Source organism: Globicephala melas, chromosome 6, assembly GCF_963455315.2.
Source record: "Globicephala melas chromosome 6, mGloMel1.2, whole genome shotgun sequence".
Lineage (NCBI taxonomy): Eukaryota > Metazoa > Chordata > Mammalia > Artiodactyla > Delphinidae > Globicephala > Globicephala melas.
In genome coordinates, this window is record NC_083319.1 from 113,660,242 (window position 1) to 113,676,598 (window position 16,357).

Below are 16,357 nucleotides of genomic sequence, written 5' to 3' on the forward strand. Positions count from 1 at the left end.
ATGGCCAAGACACACGTGAAAAGATGCTCAACATCGCTAATTATTAAAGAAATGCAAAGCAAAACTACAATGAGGTATCACCTCACACCAGTCAGGATGGCCATCATCAAAAAGTCTACGAACAATAAATGCTGGAGAGGGTGTGGAGAAAAGGGAACCCTCTTGCACTGCTGGTGGGAATGTAAATTGATACAGCCACTATGGAGAACAGCATGGAGGTTCCTTAAAAAAAACTAAAAATAGAATTACCATATGACCCAGCAATCCCACTACTGGGCATATATCCAGATAAAAACATGGTTCTAAAGGACACATGCAGCCCAATGTTCACTGCAGCACTAGCTACAATAGCCAAGACATGGAAGCAACCTAAAGGTCCATCAATAGAGGAATGGATAAAGAAGATGTGGCACATATATACAATGGAATACTCCTCAGCCATAAAAAAGAATGAAGTAATGCCATTTGCAGCAACATAGATGGACCTGGAGATGATCATACTAAGTGAAGTAAGTCAGACAGAGAAAGACAAATGTCATATGAAATCACGCATATGTGGAATCTAATTAAAAATGACACAAACGAACTTATTTACAAAACAGACTCACAGACTTAGAGAACAAACTTATGGTTACAAGGGGGGAAGGGTGTGGGGGAGGGATAGATGGGGAGTTTGGGACTGACATGTACACACTACTATGTTTACAACAGATAACCAACAAGGACCTACTATACAGCACAGGGACCTATATTCAATACTCTGTAATAACTTAAGTGGGAAAAGAATTTGAAAAAGGATAGATACGTGTGTATATATAACCAAATGACTTTGCTGTACACCCGAAAAAATACAATATTGTTAATCAGCTATACTCCAATATAAAAAGATTTTTTTAAATGTCAAAACAAAAAACCTGATCAATTAACCTGTAAGATATAATTCCAGCTAAAAGGAATTTTCTCCCAGAACGTCTGAGAAACTGTTTTGATTATATAATCATCTTGCAAATATTCCTGGTAAGAAGATTAGAGAATTATTTCTCTCACCTCTATGTACTTTCTATATATCAAAACATTTTTGGGCTTTAAGAATATCTCCAGAGCACACATTTCCTAAAGGGTTAGGAAGAATAATTTTTAGAATGAATGATGTTTTTCAATCACTTTAATTTGCACAGCAATTTCATTTATTTTGTAGTATTTTTCAGCAATTGGAAAAAATCACTTTGCTATACGCCTGAAACGAATGCAACACTGTTAATCAACTGTACTTCAATATAAAATAAAAAAATTTTTAAAAGCTACTTACTGTAGGGCTTCCGTGGTGGCACAGTGGTTAAGAATCTGCCTGCCAATGCAGGGGACATGGGTTCAATCCCTGGTCCGGGAAGATCCCACATGCCGTGGAGCAACTAAGTCCGTGAGCCACAACTCCTGAGCCCATGTGCCACAACTCCTGAGCCCATGTGCCACAACTACTGAGCCCATGCACCTAGAGCCCATGCTCCACAGTGACAAGCCACCACAATGAGATGCCCACGCACCACAACAAAGAGTAGCCCCTGCTCGCCGCAACTAGAGAAAGCCCGCACACAGCAACAAAGACCCAACCGCAGCCAAAAATAAATAACTAAATTTATTTAAATAAAAGAAAAAAAAGGCTACTGCAATGTTCATTTCCTTTTATACCTGATGATCAGCAGAGCACCTCTGAGCTGCCTGAAGAAAGGAGGGTTCTCAAGAAAGAAGTGACACCACACATTCCTGAGTGGTGGGCTTTCCAGTTTTTTCTTTCCCACACTATTTTTGCTATGTAAATTGAGAAGCAAACTATGTTTTCATAATATTTTATGCGTAAGTATTCTTTTATGTGCTCTTAACCTAAATACCTTCGTTTTTTTAAAGTAGTTTTGAGGACTGAGATCCTATCACATTTATACCATCATGTGCAGAAGGTATCTGTATTTTTACAATAAATTGCACTGTTACCAGAAAAGTATAAATACACGTTAATGTCACGGAGCGCTATACTCTCGAATGATGAGACTCACGCACACACATTATTCTCACCTCCTGAGACTCTGTAATGTAAGCCTCATGGCTAAGACACTATTGATTCTGTGGCTGTTTCTAGAATCACTGCTTGAAACTCTGGACATTAATCTTACGTCACTGATATCAAGGGGAAAGCAGAGGCCTTCAGCACCATGGAGGCAGAGGGCCAGGTATGGATTCATCCCTGGAAGGCCGTGTCCACCATTTCACAAGAGGTGCCTGGAGCCCCCTCTAAGTAGATCTCGTTATGGGGTCAGGATGGTTCCGGAGAGAGCAATGTTCCAGGGGTGGGTGGTAAAGGTCTACGTAGGGGCCGACGGGCCGCTGTGTCTCTCACGCTCATCAAGGCCTGGGCACCACACCTGCTGAAGTCCTGCGCGGAGGTGGACAGCGGTGGCCTCCCTGGCACCAAAGGGCTCACGGTCAGGGGTCTGACTCAGGCCACCCCCCAGCTCTCTGCAGGGAGCCCCGGGCTACGCAGGCCTGGTGCCTGGCCTGGGACCCCAGCCTCCCCATCCTCTGTTGTCTACGTGGACGAGCCAGGAATAGGGCACGCATGGCCGGGGTCTGCTGAGGTGAAGCCACACGCCCCGTCCCTGGAGCGCAGCCCAGACCCCCTCCATCCCCTGCTGATGGACTTGCCTGTCCCGTGTCCTCTTAGGACAGCAAGTGACACCCGGTGCTTGGTGTCCTGGTGGGGTCACCTCCTAGTTAATAATTCCTTGTCTTCGCTTAGCGCCTTTTTCCTCCCCCAAGAGCTGACTGTCAGGCTTTCCCATGTGTTCCCCCGCCTGGGCGGGGCGGGGCATGGCACTAACGGGGCCGTGGTCAGCACCCGCCCTCCCCGCCCGGGGAGCTGCCCCGTCCACACCGAGAGAATCTGCTTCTCGGCTTCTCTGCAACAGCTCACCACGACCTGTTCTTTTACAAGGCTTCCAAGAGGCCACAAAGATAACAGGTGATGATGATTAGTGATAATAATGGCCCCTCGCGCTTCACGCGCTCACCCTGCCAGGCATTCTCTAAGTGTGTATCCGACGTAACTAACGAGGCTCTCCCGAACACCAGGAGAGAAGGACGACCGTCAGGCCCATTTTAAAGAAGAGGAAACTGAGGCCCAGGGGTTTGGTAACGCGCCCCCATCACACAGGGAGTGTCTGAGCAGGGATTTCACCCCCATCCGTCTGCTGAAAGGGATCAAACACTTGACCACTGGTCCACACTGCCCCTCCCCCGTGAGCCACGCTGTGGATGGTACAGCTCAGGACACAGACTCCATACTGTGTCTGTACGTTAAGCTCAACTTACTGATGCAAAGAACAGGGCGGGGGCTGAGAGGAGGGATGCAGTGGACAGTGAAAGGGCAGGGCTGACCGTGAGTCCGGGGCTGTGCTGTCCCCTCGCCCCCTCTCTGCAGGGACAGGAAGGCGGGTGCAACTGCTCCCACTTCACAGCACAGGGCGCCTCGGGGCCCAGAGGCTCGGGAATTTGAATAGTGATGTTGGTGGGACAGTCCCCAGGAGAGCAGAAATCTGTCCGCTTGCAGTGCACATGCTACTTTCCTGAATCTGCGGGTGACACTCCTAATCTAGTGGAAGGAAATACTACCTCTGAGACAAAGGTGAGCTCTGGAGGAGATGAAGCGTGACCATAAGCGAGGGCATCCAGCACCAAAGCCACAGCAGGACTCTCATACTGCTGCGTCCCGTCCTGCACCACCAACGGCTTTTCTCTAGCCCTTCTCATATACCATGGCCAAACAGATGACAAGTCACCCCATGGCCAGAGAGGCCATGCTGGGTGATGGGAGCGGACAGGAGGCGACGCACCAGGAAAGCAGGGACCCCAGAGCCTACTCGATTTGCTCATGGAGAGGATTTGAGGACGCCCCTGTCTAAAAACCGGGACAGACTCAGCGCTCCACCAAGGCCAAAGAGCTCCTGGCTGTCACCTGAAGCAAATGGCTGTAACCACTGCCCCCCCTGGAGGCTCCAAGGGCTTTTGAAAGAAGAACGGCCTCAGACGGTGGGTTCTGTGTCAGGCGAGAACCCTGGCTCTGTCTTTCCCTCCAGGAACTCAGGCAAGTTCTGAGCTTTGGTCCCTCACCTGCAAAAGGCGGATAACAACAGTACCTCTGTCCCGGGAGTATTAGACCGAGGGAGAAAACGCACGCACAGAGGCTGCCAATCAGACCTTAGTGAAGGCTCTTGTCATGAAGGTGAAGATCTTGAGGAGAAACTCCAGTGGACACTCTGCTTCCCTCCCGGCCTCCATGAGACCACCCCATCGCACATGGGCCTTCCCCTGAGCTGCCACTCTGCTCCCTCCGACTTCTAACCAGGCTGCTTTCTTAAACGTGCTCATTCGTGGAGGGAAACGTGGCTTTTTCAGCAGATAGAGTTTCAAAGTGCCCAGGCAGGGCGCGCCGGCTGCCTTGATGCCTGGCTCAGGAGATCCCCACGTTGTAATAACCAGCACGTGTGCACCGGAAACCGGACCCGGCCTGCTGTGCACACGCCTTATGATACACAGAGCAAGAGCCTGAACAGGAACGCTCTGGCCAGTGTGCCACGATCACCGCTAACGCCACAAACACAGTTTCTGGGTTGCAAGTTCCTGGAAGCTTATCAAAACCAAAAGAAAGAAAGAAAAAAAAAAAACAAAACCCAACTGTTTCCTGCGCATTATCCTCAAGTCAGACAATCTGGGTATGAGCTCTACCCAAAAGCAATACTTTCCCTGCGGTTAGCAAACCAGACTGCGTTTCCTTTTTAGTTTAATTTGACCTAATCAAGGATAGGGCGGCAGACTCTGCCATAATGCTCTGAGATCCTGTAACAAGTATCCTTCTGCAGCTAGCCAAGTCATAATATAAAAGGGAACTGCTTATTTCAGCAAAACTTCAGCTTTCACACACGGATAATATTCCAAGGCTCTAAGGCAGGGCTCCATCAAGTTCCAAACTCCCCTCTCCCTGCAGCCCCCAATACTCTGCTGTCTCCTCAACGAGCTCTCACATCTGCTCACAATAAGGCAACACACACACCTGACAATCACTCAGGAGGCTTATGTCTGGAAATTTCCCTTCTGAGTGTCACAAGATAGCCGGGACCAAAGTGTGGGGTATGGTGGGGAGGGGGAATGCTGTCTTCGCATTGCACCCTTGATTGTCAAAGCATCTTATTACTTCCTGTGTCACTATCACAATCTGGATGTTTCTTAAGAAGTGCCAGAAGAGTTAGCCTCTTTGGCAGGAACAGGAGTATGAAAGGGACAGCGTGTGGGACGCGCCCCCCAAGCCTGGGAGGCCACTGGGTCCCACAGAAACAGTCAACCAAGCTACAAATCTGCTTTGACCCCAGAAACTCTTTTCTTCAGGGCCGCACTTCCTCAATTAAACAAGCATAAAAGGGGCTTCCCTGGTGGCGCAGTGGTTAAGAATCCGCCTGCCAACGCGGGGGACACGGGTTCCAGCCCTGGTCCGGGAAGATCCCACATGCCACGGAGCAACTAAGCCCATGCACCACAACTACTAAGCCTGCGCTCTAGAGCCCGTGGGCCACAACTACTGAGCCTGCAAGCCACAGGTGCTGAGCCTGTGCTCTAGAGCCCATGCTCCGCAACAAGAGCAGCCGCCGCAATGAGAAGCCTGTGCACCGCAACGAAGAGTAGCCCCCGCTCGCCACAACTAGAGAAAGCCCGCGTGCAGCGACGAAGACCCAACACAGCCAAAAATAAAATAAATAAATTTATTTTAAAAAACCATGCACACAAGAATTCAGGCAGGAATCTCCCAGATTTGGTGAACCCGCAAGCCTTCAGTGACTCACAGGTGGCAGGGCCAGCACTTGTAATTCACTGAGCACAGAATCTCCAAGGGCCCTGAGATGGGAGACGGGCCCCAGGTGTAACCACCTGGACGCGCTTCTCATCAGTGAAGGGCCGTAAGATACACGTCGCGGAAAGCAGCCAGGGCAGTGCCTGGCGTGCTGTGGGTCCCTTATGGATGCCAGGCGCACCGCCTGGTCACCCGCTGCTCCACTGCAGTCACCAGGTTTTCAAGGAACAAGGGGGTGTGAGCTTTCTGAGTGGCAGGACTGCAGGACCCAGGACATCTCTTTTGAGGGAGTTGGCTGGGACCTTTCCCTTAGAGAGGTCTGTAAGTGATGGCCGGCTGGGGTGCACGGGACTGGAGGGTCCCCAGGGGAACCTGCTGGAGGGAGAGTCATCAGATGCCCTCTCGTGACCCAGAGTCCAGGTCGGCCACGTGGCTCCATCTGGAAAGGCTTCCGCGAGATTGGTTTTCTGACCTGGAGCTGCAGAGACGGACAGAATCGGGGGCCAGAGCTTCCCCAAGAGCTGAGTGGGGATCCGAGGCAGGGTCCTTGAGACAGGAGACCAACACGCAAAGTGAAGGGGCAGGATGGAGCCAGGGCTGGGCGGCTGGTCTGGAAGCCGCAGTCACGGTCCAGGGGGCAGGGCGCCTGGATGAGGGGACGCCCGCGGCTGGTTTTTGTGTGCCCGCTTTGTCGTAGGGCAGAGGCGGACGTCTGTATTTAGAGTCTATTCTAGAAAGTATAGTTTAAATACGGAGAGTTTCTTCAAGTCTGGTCTGCTGACACCTCGGGAGCCTTGGGGGTGCTCGTGCAAATGCAGATTCCAAGGCTTCCCTCGGGCTTCACGGATCAATGTGATTTGGAGCCAGGGCCTCAGAATCCGTATTTCTGACAAGCAACCCCACGGCCCACGGATGGGATTTTAGGAATTCTAAGGTTTTAAACCATTGATGTATAAAGCAGGAAGCTCGAGTTCTAAGCATGGCTGTGTGACCTTGGAAGTCACTGGACCTCACGGAGCCTTAGTTCTTCATCCGCAAAGTGGGGACAATGCGTTTCTTCACAAGGGTTGTTTAAGCGGATGGGTATCAAAGTGCAATCTATCAATGGGTATCAAAGTGCAATCTATCAATGCGAAGGCTTGTAATTATCGTGTTTCTGAGCCCAAGCGAAATCTTAGAGACTCCCAGCCCTGGGGCTAAGACAGCCGTGGGTTTGGGTCGCCGTCTCTGAATGGATCACGGGGACAGCCCCTGGCTACAAGTCTCCGGGAAGGCTCTCCAACAGGCTCTTACCTCATCCAGCACTTTCCCCTCTGGCCGATGGTCGGTTTGAGGGCCCCATGTTGAGAGATGGATCCACGCTTTTTAAATCCTGGAGTCACCAGGGAGAAGTGCTCTGAGGGGCTGGCAGTCTCGGCGGTCTGCTCCCACGTGGGTGAATTCCAGGGACATTGAATGTGCTAAGCTCCTTGGGCCAGTAGCCGGGGTTAAGCACTGAGAGGCGGAAGGGCAGGATGAGAGTCCCGGATGAGCTGATGAATCGGAGACACGGTGAGGAACATAGGAAAAAACAGCTCAGTAGGAAAAACTCTGCATGATCCACGGGGGAAATGATTATTATCACAAACACGGGCTGAGCCATGTCCAGCCAAAGGAGGGTAATGGGCTCAAAACGACCAGCAAGGCCCGGCTGGCACTTACAGTGAGAGGTGGCCGCACCCCCGAAGCCCAGGCGGAAGCAGCGTCAGGTCACGGTCGGTTTATCACACCTGTGCGATGCCTCCATCCAGCTCTGGGCTTCACAGTTCGAGAGGCATGGAGTATTGGACGCAGTTCAACAAACAGAAAGAAAGATGACGCAATTGTTGGAGAGCAGAACTCAGAGAAAGCAAAGAGCTCTGGTATTACTTAACCCGGAGGTAGAGAGCTGAGGGGAGACCTAAGTCTCCGGTCCCTGAAGGAGAGCCCAGCGCGCCTGGTGCTCTTCACATCCTGTTGAGGTGAGCTTGGCAGGAGGGTGTATGTTAAGGAAAGGAAAACAATGTCTGCCCTGAATGTTCAGAGTCTGCACAGGCTCTTGCGGCAGAGGAAAGACAGCTGCCCAACACCGGCCCAGGGGGGTCCCACCAGCCTGGGCAGGTGGAGGCGATGAAACGTTGATTCAAACCATCTTGAGAACTGTAAGGAAAGACAGTACCAAGTGGATTTGGAAATCAGCCCCAGCTCTGGCCCAGAGCTATGATTTGGGTCAAGCAGTTAACCTCTCAGGGCCTCAGTTTCCACATCTGTAAAGTAAAGGTCACAGTCCGGATGGCCTCCCGGGTCCCCCTCAGCCCGCAAAATTCACCTTATTGGGTTCAGGGGGAACACGGTGGCTGTACTTAACACGTTAAATGTTTCCTTCCAAGGAAGCAAGGACAGGACCCGGGCAGTGGGAGAGGAGGCCTGACCTGGGCCGGACAGTGAGTGAGGAGCTGCGTGGTCCTGCGGGGGGTCATGTGCTTCCGGGGGGCAGTCAGAGGAGAGGGCGGGGCAGGCCCGAGTGGAATGGATCACAGGGAGGCCAAGGAGCCAGCTTGGACTGAGGAGGGGGCAGGGCGGTCTGTGGTCAGGGCAGCTGATGGAGAGGAGGACCCAGCAAAGCCCGAGCATCCCATGCAGACCTGGCAGCTGACGAGGCCACTCCAGGGGCTGCAGGAGGCCAGCTGCAGCCTGAAGGCAAGAGGACAGGTCTGTTCGGTAGGGAAGGCCCCGGTTCTTCGCACGGGGCTAGGCCAGCGGGGTCTCTATTTTGTCTCTGCTACTGATTAGCCTGGGATCCTGGGCAAGATGCTCACTCTTGTTGGAACATCATTTCCACATAATAAAGTGGGAGTAATGGATCCACTCCATGCTATTTTCGTGAGGATGAAACATGATTATGTGCCTGACACCTAGCAAGTACGGGAAAACTACTGTCGTTCTGACGTGGGCCTGGGGATGGAATTAAGGCAGAGTCAGAAGAAACCTCCGTGACTCGTGGCTTATGGAAAAGACCTGGGACTGGGCTGCTTCCAGAGAGGCTTCCCCAACGCCCCTTCCTCTGATCCTCAGCACTGTTACTCTTCCAGAGGGGGTTATTTTTACTCCCCCACTTCAGGGAGGAGATGCTGAGGGGCAGGGCAGCTGACGCCGCATGGAGATCAGTTAGTAAGCTGTCGAGTTGTGGCAGTCACTCAGCCACCCGGCTCCAAAGGTCTTCCCTTTTTCCTATCCTCTGCTTCATGGGAGAGAAACAAGGAGAATATGGGAGACAGATTCGTGTTTTAAAATGACAACCAAGTGAGTTGAACAACTTGGAATGTGAGACTGAACTGGTCATTCGTCTGAAGGCTGACCCTAACCCTAACCCTGACCCTTATCTTGGAAGGCGGCCAGAGCCTCTACCTGGAGCTGGGAGGTGGGGACACGGTGGAGTTCACACCGGGCAGGTCCCAGCACCGTCTCAGGGACAAGGCTGTCCTCCCAGCCCCCTCTGCCCCCAAACAAAGGGAAGACGAGGGCAGCCCAACTTTCCGTTCATCACGCTCACTGGATGAAGAGGACTCTTCTGTTGTGCCTTTAAATGGAACCACGGTGGCTTCTCTTGTTGTGGAGCATGGGCTCTAGGCACCCGGGCTTCAGTAGCTGTGGCACGTGGGCTCAGTAGTTGTGGCTCACCGGCTCTAGAGCGCAGGCTCAGTAGTTGTGGCGCACGGGCTTAGCTGCTCCGCGGCATGTGGGATCTTCCCGGACCGGGGCTCGAACCCATGTCCCCTGCATTGGCAGGCGGACTCGTAACCCCTGCGCCACCAGGGAAGTCCCTGGATGAAGAGGACTCTTCTGTTGTGTCTTTAAATGGAACCACGACCCCTGAGGCGCAGTCATGGCTCTCTCCAGGAGCCCATAATGAGCTTGAAGGCTGTCCCTGAGTCCCTCTGCTCTCTTTCCCTCTTGGCAGGGTGACCATCTCTGACCTCTCCCCACCGAATTCCCTTCCAGGCACAAAGCGTGTCTGCGACTCTCCTGTCCTGCTTCACGGGCGGATCCCAGGACGGGACACTCCCGTCTGCTGAGGGAAGATGCACAGCTTCTGGGACTCGACAGTATGTCGTAGGCCCTCTTTTTTCTTTCTCTCCCCAGAACGCACTCTCACACTCCCCTGCTCTGGGATTGTTAAAAAATAATAATAATAATAATAAAGCAGGGGTGGGGAGAGTGACATTTTCTTTTCAGAATAGTTTAGATAGATTCCTGCTGGAAGCAAGGAATATGACTAAATGATTTCTTAGAGTCCCTTCCAGCCAGTGATTCATCAGACATAGAATTTTCAGCTGGAATGGACCATTATATTCTGGGCCAAATGTCTCATTTTTGCAAACAAGGAGAGTGACGTTCGTGGAGGTTAAGGATCATGGGGGCCACTTTCTGCCACGGAAAGAACATGGGATTTGAAGTTAGAAGCTCCGTGTGTGAGGCCAGACTCAGCTGGCCATGCACTGTGTCACCTGGAGCAGGGAAAACAGAAGGACACCCTACTCTTCCTGCTTCCGAGCCTTGGCCTAAGTATCAGATGACAGCACATCCACAAAGGTCACGAGAAAATGTTGCAAAGGGCTTTATCAATACACTGCAAGGTGAAGTGGCTTGTTCAGGGTCACCCTGTAGTAGAACCAGTATCGTTCAATTCCCATCACACGATGCTGCCTTCCTGACGTTTTGCCAATTCTCTCGTTAGGAGATTTTCTCATAAACCACACTAATTTGATCTCCACATGCTTTCTTTTAAACCCCTGGGTACACAGACTCAAACTGTGGGAATCCAGACCGGCTTGGAGCGACCACAGGCTTCCGCTACCTCACGGTCACGGCCCTCAGACCTCGGGCTGCGAGCTTTCCCCAAGCCTCTCTAACTGGTTTCATGGCCCCAGACTGGATGCTGGAGAGGGCTATTTGGTAGCTTTTAGTGGACTATTAATTAAGCTACAGCTTGAACACTGGAATAGGATGAGGGATAATAGATGAAGGATGAAGGAGATAGGATGAAGAAGATAGGATGAAGCGATAATAGAGCCTCCAAGTTCATGCTGGACCGAGATTTGGGAACTCGTTCAGCCGTAAAAGGTGGTTGACTTGCCAGTTTGTGGCCGGCCACAGAGGAGAGGCAGAAGATGGCAGCCGAGTCTCAGGGGTGACGTGTGGACCACGAAGGGCTCCGAGCCCTGCCATCAGTGCTGGTGCCTTGAAAAGGTCGACCATGCTCCTCTAACCCGTCGCTGACCACAGGGCGCGATGAGTTCTCAGGAGGTGGGCCGGCACCCCTCTCGCAATCATCAGGAGATGCACACATCCCGCAGCTGCTGACAGTCTAGCCCTCCAGTCCATGGGCGCTGCCTGGACCTGCCCCTTTCCTAACTGACGCCTCCCTACACTTGACACGGGGGTGCCCCCCTTCACACTGGAGAGAGCTGAGCCTCTTCAGCAACAGTCTTTGGCCCTTGAAGAGCACAGCAGACAAGTCCCATTTTCCCTGTTTTCTGAAGCAGGAAGAATGTTTCAAATTTCAGGAATAATTTTGAGGTCAAGCCTACAAGAAATAGAGAGTATAGCTCTTCTTGCTCTAAGCAATAAAAAAGCAAAGATGGGGAAAATCCCGCGAGCCAGTTCAGCCAACAATTTCCACGTTAAATAAAAAGCACAAGTTGGAGCCATGTGGTCTCAATAAAGTAGTAAAATATATTTTCTTTACCCTACACTTCATGTGCCTATAACCTTCCTTTTAAATCATCTCCAACCAGCCCCAAATCACCCCGACCGCAAATCACGTGGTGGCTTTGGTCTCCAGGCAGTGGAATGTGCTGGAGTGGACCAGCCGCTACCCGGGGCGCCCAGGGGGAGCCCCCCAAACCCGCAAGGCTGAGTGCCCGCATGACATCAGAGCTCAGCCATCCAGGAAAGAGCTGCGAGGGCCGCAAACCACAGCAGGCAGATAAAGCCGGGAACGGCCTTTCTTAGCAAAACATTCGCCAATACCACAGGCAGCTGGCAGAGGCATGTTTTAATTACATTCACAGAAAGCCACTGTATCCTCAACCCCACAGGCTTGGAGCTGACCAGCCACTGGGGAGCTCACCGGAGCCCAGATAGGGAACGGGAAAGCAGCAGAGCTGTGGGTTGGTCACCGCAATTCCCGGTCTGTGTCACGCCTTGATTCGCCCCAGCTGTGGAACCACTGGATAGGCTTTGAAAGGGTTTCCAAGTGAACCAGACCTCAGGAGTAACCTATCCTTCACTTTATAGCTGGAGATTAAGAGCAGCCCAAGGTGTGAGACGTCAATTATGCAGTTCATGATTAACTGAAGAGACGCCCAGCTTGTCCTGGGCATAAACAAAGCTGCAGCGACTGCCTTGTGCCATCCCATCAGAGGAGCCAGTGTTGTATTTTGCAAGTGCCATTGGAGCTTTTGCTTATTTCTTTTTTTTAAGGAACCATTTAAAGAGTTAAGTATATAGACTTTGAAGGGCTGGTAAACGTATTGGGTGTGCCTTTGGGCACCTCAGAGGAACAAAGTTCAACAGGCATTGGTAAAGCATGATTAAAGCTCAAGGGAAAAACATGGGTCCAAATATAAATTCGCTTTTAAAGAGTACTTAAGCATCATCTTACAATAATTGCTAAAGTTGGAGTTTGGAAAGAGACTGCAGAAATCTTTTATGAGACAAGAAGGATATGCCTGGAAAGTTCCGTTGGCTTTTCTAATTTTAGCCCCGGAGAGCAATGGTTGCTGCTAATTCTGGTTTGTGATTTCACATAAGTGAAGGGAAATTTTCAATAACAAGAAGGAAAAAAAGGCCCAGCAAAGGCACACAACAAACAACAAATGAAAACACTGCTGATCGAAGCAGGTCTCCTCCCTAAAGGGACAGTGGAAAACTACACAGCCGTTAGCCGCGCTAGTGTCTAGTGCCTACAGTCTCTTCAGAAACATGCTGCTTTACAGCCGGTACCTATCTGGCAATAATCTTCACCAGACACCCAAGGATAACTGTCCATTTCAGGAGGGGGGAGGGGAGGGCCCAAATGCGCGCTCACAGTATCTTCATGGAACCTCTAAACGGCGGGAGAAAATGCGAGGCTCTTGGGTTACTGAAAATAACCTGTTTGCCATTGTGTGGGCAATTAAGGAGCTACCACCTGCGTTTGGAAATCGCTGGGTTCATGAGATTTCCCACAGGTTTATCAGCAGCAGAAATAAACAAGCACCCACTGAGCTCCACCTGGAAGTGTGAGAAGGGCCGTGGAAAGTCTTTTCATCACGTGGAGAGAAATTCAAGGTAACCTACCAGGGTGTTAAACGACATTCCAGAACCCTGAGGATTCTCTTCTTCATCAGGCAGTTGAAAACAAGCTCCAGCCCCCTCCTCAGGTGGTCCCCCACCACCACCACCACCCCCCGCCCCGGCCTTCCCACACACCACCTCACCGCTTCCATCAACAGTCTTCCAGCCTGTCAGGAGAGCGGTGACTTCAATATCCCTGGGAGCCCAGGTGTCAGGGTTTTTACGCTCCTAGTGCTGGTAGATTGGGGGAATTCTCTCCTTCAAACTCATGCTGGTTACCTCTGGGTTAGCTGATTTGAAGAATTCACCAACACTGAGTACTTATAAAACAGCGACAGTAACGCTTTCCATGAAAACTGTCAGATTTTCAGCTTAATCTTTCCACGGTAGACGAGTCATCAGGAATGCATTCTTCCCTATTGTGTTCTGCCCGCCACTTGTTCCCTGAGACCACAGCCAACTGAACGCTAACCTAGACGGGGACCCAGTCCAAGGGGCTTCCAGGGGAACAGGAGGACGAGCGTCCATCATCTGACTTTGTTAGACAAAGGACTGCAGTCGGGTGAAACCCAAGAAAACAAGCAAACAAACAACTTTCAGGCAGCTGAAGGGCACCAACTGTGAAGGCGCCCAGATTTCTCGCGGGAAACATCACCAAACATCCGGTGAAGTGTAGCCAGCTGAAGCTCATTCAGCGGCTGAGCAGCAGTTAGGCTGTCAGAGATCGCTCGCCCTGGGAAAGCTTCCTTCGACTTCAACCAGGGATGGAACAGATTAAAGAAGAAATCCGGCTACAAACAAACCCGGCGCAAGCCGCTCCAGGCACGTAAACGCTTGCAAGAGCCTCTGTCAAAGCGTCACTTTTTAAGCGGGAGAGGTTCAGTCTCTTGCCTCTCTCCCCTCCCCTCCCCCACCCCAGCTCTAACCGCAGGGAAGTCTCGGGAGCGGGACCCCCTTCCCCGACCCCTCGAGCGGACGGACAAGGAAGAAGAGCCGGGGACCGCCTCGAACCCCCGCCGGGAGCGCGCACGGCTCCGGGCACGCGCGGACCTGCCGGAAAGGCGGCACCTGGGCCCCCGCGTCCACTCACCAGCCAGCGGCGAACACCTTCGGCCCCTGAACCAGCTCGTCTCGGGTCTCTCAGCGCTCAGCCTTCCCGGCTCGCAGAGCCCGACCTCTGAATCCGGTCTCGTTGGCGGAGCGCCGCGCACAAAACGAGCCCGCAGCCCGCGACCAGAAGCCCGGCGCACGGGCGGCGGGAAGACGTCTTGGCGTCGTCGGCCTGGCGGCCTCGGGCGGAGGGGGCCTGCGTGCTGGGGAGGGGCGGGGGCGGGGGTGGGGGTGTGTCCTGGGGCTACTGGGGAGGGGGCGGGGTTGTGTCCTGGGGGCTGCTGGGGAGGGGGCGGGGTTGTGTCCTGAGGCTGCTGGGGAGGGGGGAGGGAGTGTGTCCTGAGGCTGCTGGGGAGGGGGCGGAGTTGTGTCCTGAGGCTGCTGGGGAGGGGGCGGGGTTGTGTCCTGGGGGCTGCAGAGGAGGGGGTGGGGTTTTATCCTAGGGCCGCTGGGGGGGGGGAGGGGTTGTGTCCTGGGGGCTGCAGGGGAGGGGGTGGGGTTGTATCCTAGGGCCGCTGGGGAGGTGGGAGGGGTGTCCTGAGGCTGGGCGGGGGACGGGGCGGGGTGTGTCCTAGGGCTGCAGGGGAGGGGGTGGGGTGCGTCCTGGGGGCTGCAGGGGAGGCGGAGGGGGTGTCCTAGGGAGCAAAGCCGCTAACTTTCGAAAGAACGCTGAGGGGACCGAAGGCGAGCCTCAGGGGCTCCAAGCCGTCAGCACACCTGGTGAGACCTTCACCTGGGCCGGGGTAGCGCTCACGGCGGAGCAGGTAATAAGCAAGTTCCACCCACGGTTTCGGAAGCCTGTCCCAAAGACCTCTGTTCAGTTAGTCAGCTTCGCGCCTCTCAAGACACCTTGGCTGGGGGGTGAAATCCAGGTAGTAACTAGTAGTGAATCTGTATTACTTGTGGAAGAAATCACCTTCTGTTCCACCTTCCTCACAGACCCTCCCATGCGGGGGTATGTTCAGTAACACTCTCCATCTGCATTGCTTCTCATGAATTAAATTGCTTCTCTGATGTTGCCTTACTGCAAAGCTATAAATTAATTACATTACCCCCCAAGCCCCTAGGAAGAGGAATGCCAAGAATAAATGTGGGCTTTGTTCTTTTTTATGTTGAACAAGTCTGTCATTAATCAAGCCTTCCCACCCCAACTAGGGAACAGACCCAAGACTGCAAGATGTGTGTATGTCTGGTCGTCCTGCTGTCTTTCTCTGCAGCTTTACGTCATAGTGACTCAGCTACTACACAGACGGATATTGTGGGGAAACAATAGGACAGACAGGACAAACCATTTAATAAAGACCTACTTACCAACTATAAGCGATTGGCAGACACAGCCTCATTTTTAAACTTTTACAAAGATTATTTCACCACTTCTAGTGTTTCCCATCTTTGAGTCACAGAACTGCTTGTGATTGGTCAGTCTGAGAGACAAAAAGCCAGAATTGTATTTGGAAATTTAAGGAAAAAATGCATAAGGGACCCATGAAGCTATTAATTTAAATGTAGCATATAACATGTCAAAGGCATGACAGGTTCTTGAAGTCAATTAGAAACCATATCAGAAAGTGTGTTCCAGAAATAGAATCATCTTGAAAGGTCCAAAACAGAGAGAGTGCAAAAAACATTTTTTGAAATAAAAGTAAAATGCTGAGAGTCTAGTTCATGTCTTCATTTTTCATATCCTAAGGAAATGACGGGTCATGAAATATTGGATTTGTTTTTCTCATTAAATCTTCCCCCTTTCTTTGGGAATCAAAGTAAAGTTAATAAGGATAAGGTTGCTTTTCAAAGGGGAAATATTTTGGCAGGTTCAGTCCCTTTTTGTGTGTGATTAGGTCCTTCTATTTTCCCTACACCTGTTCCTCGAGTCTCTGAATAACAGAGGGAGAGACTTGGTTTCTCTGGAAGCATCCCGGTGAAGCAGGTGGCCTTGCTGGGGTGGGTAGGGGTGTCACTAATATACATTTCAGGTCCTAACCACCTTCCTCATCT

The 16,357-nt window shown here is 51.9% G+C and overlaps 1 protein-coding gene across 3 annotated transcripts in view; it reads right to left on the reverse strand.

Annotated features, from left to right (window-relative positions):
* The window catches only part of PALLD (palladin, cytoskeletal associated protein), a 389,315-nt gene that overhangs the window by 258,192 nt on the left and 114,766 nt on the right, over positions 1 to 16,357 (reverse strand). For 2 of the 3 annotated variants that reach the window (XM_060301374.2, XM_060301375.2), the window contains exon 1: positions 14,343 to 14,535. The exons of the other annotated variant lie outside the window; for it this stretch is intronic. The gene's annotated coding sequence lies outside the window, so the exon portion shown is untranslated. Of the gene's footprint in view, positions 1 to 14,342; positions 14,536 to 16,357 lie in introns of those variants that run through there. 3 annotated transcript variants of the gene reach the window in all.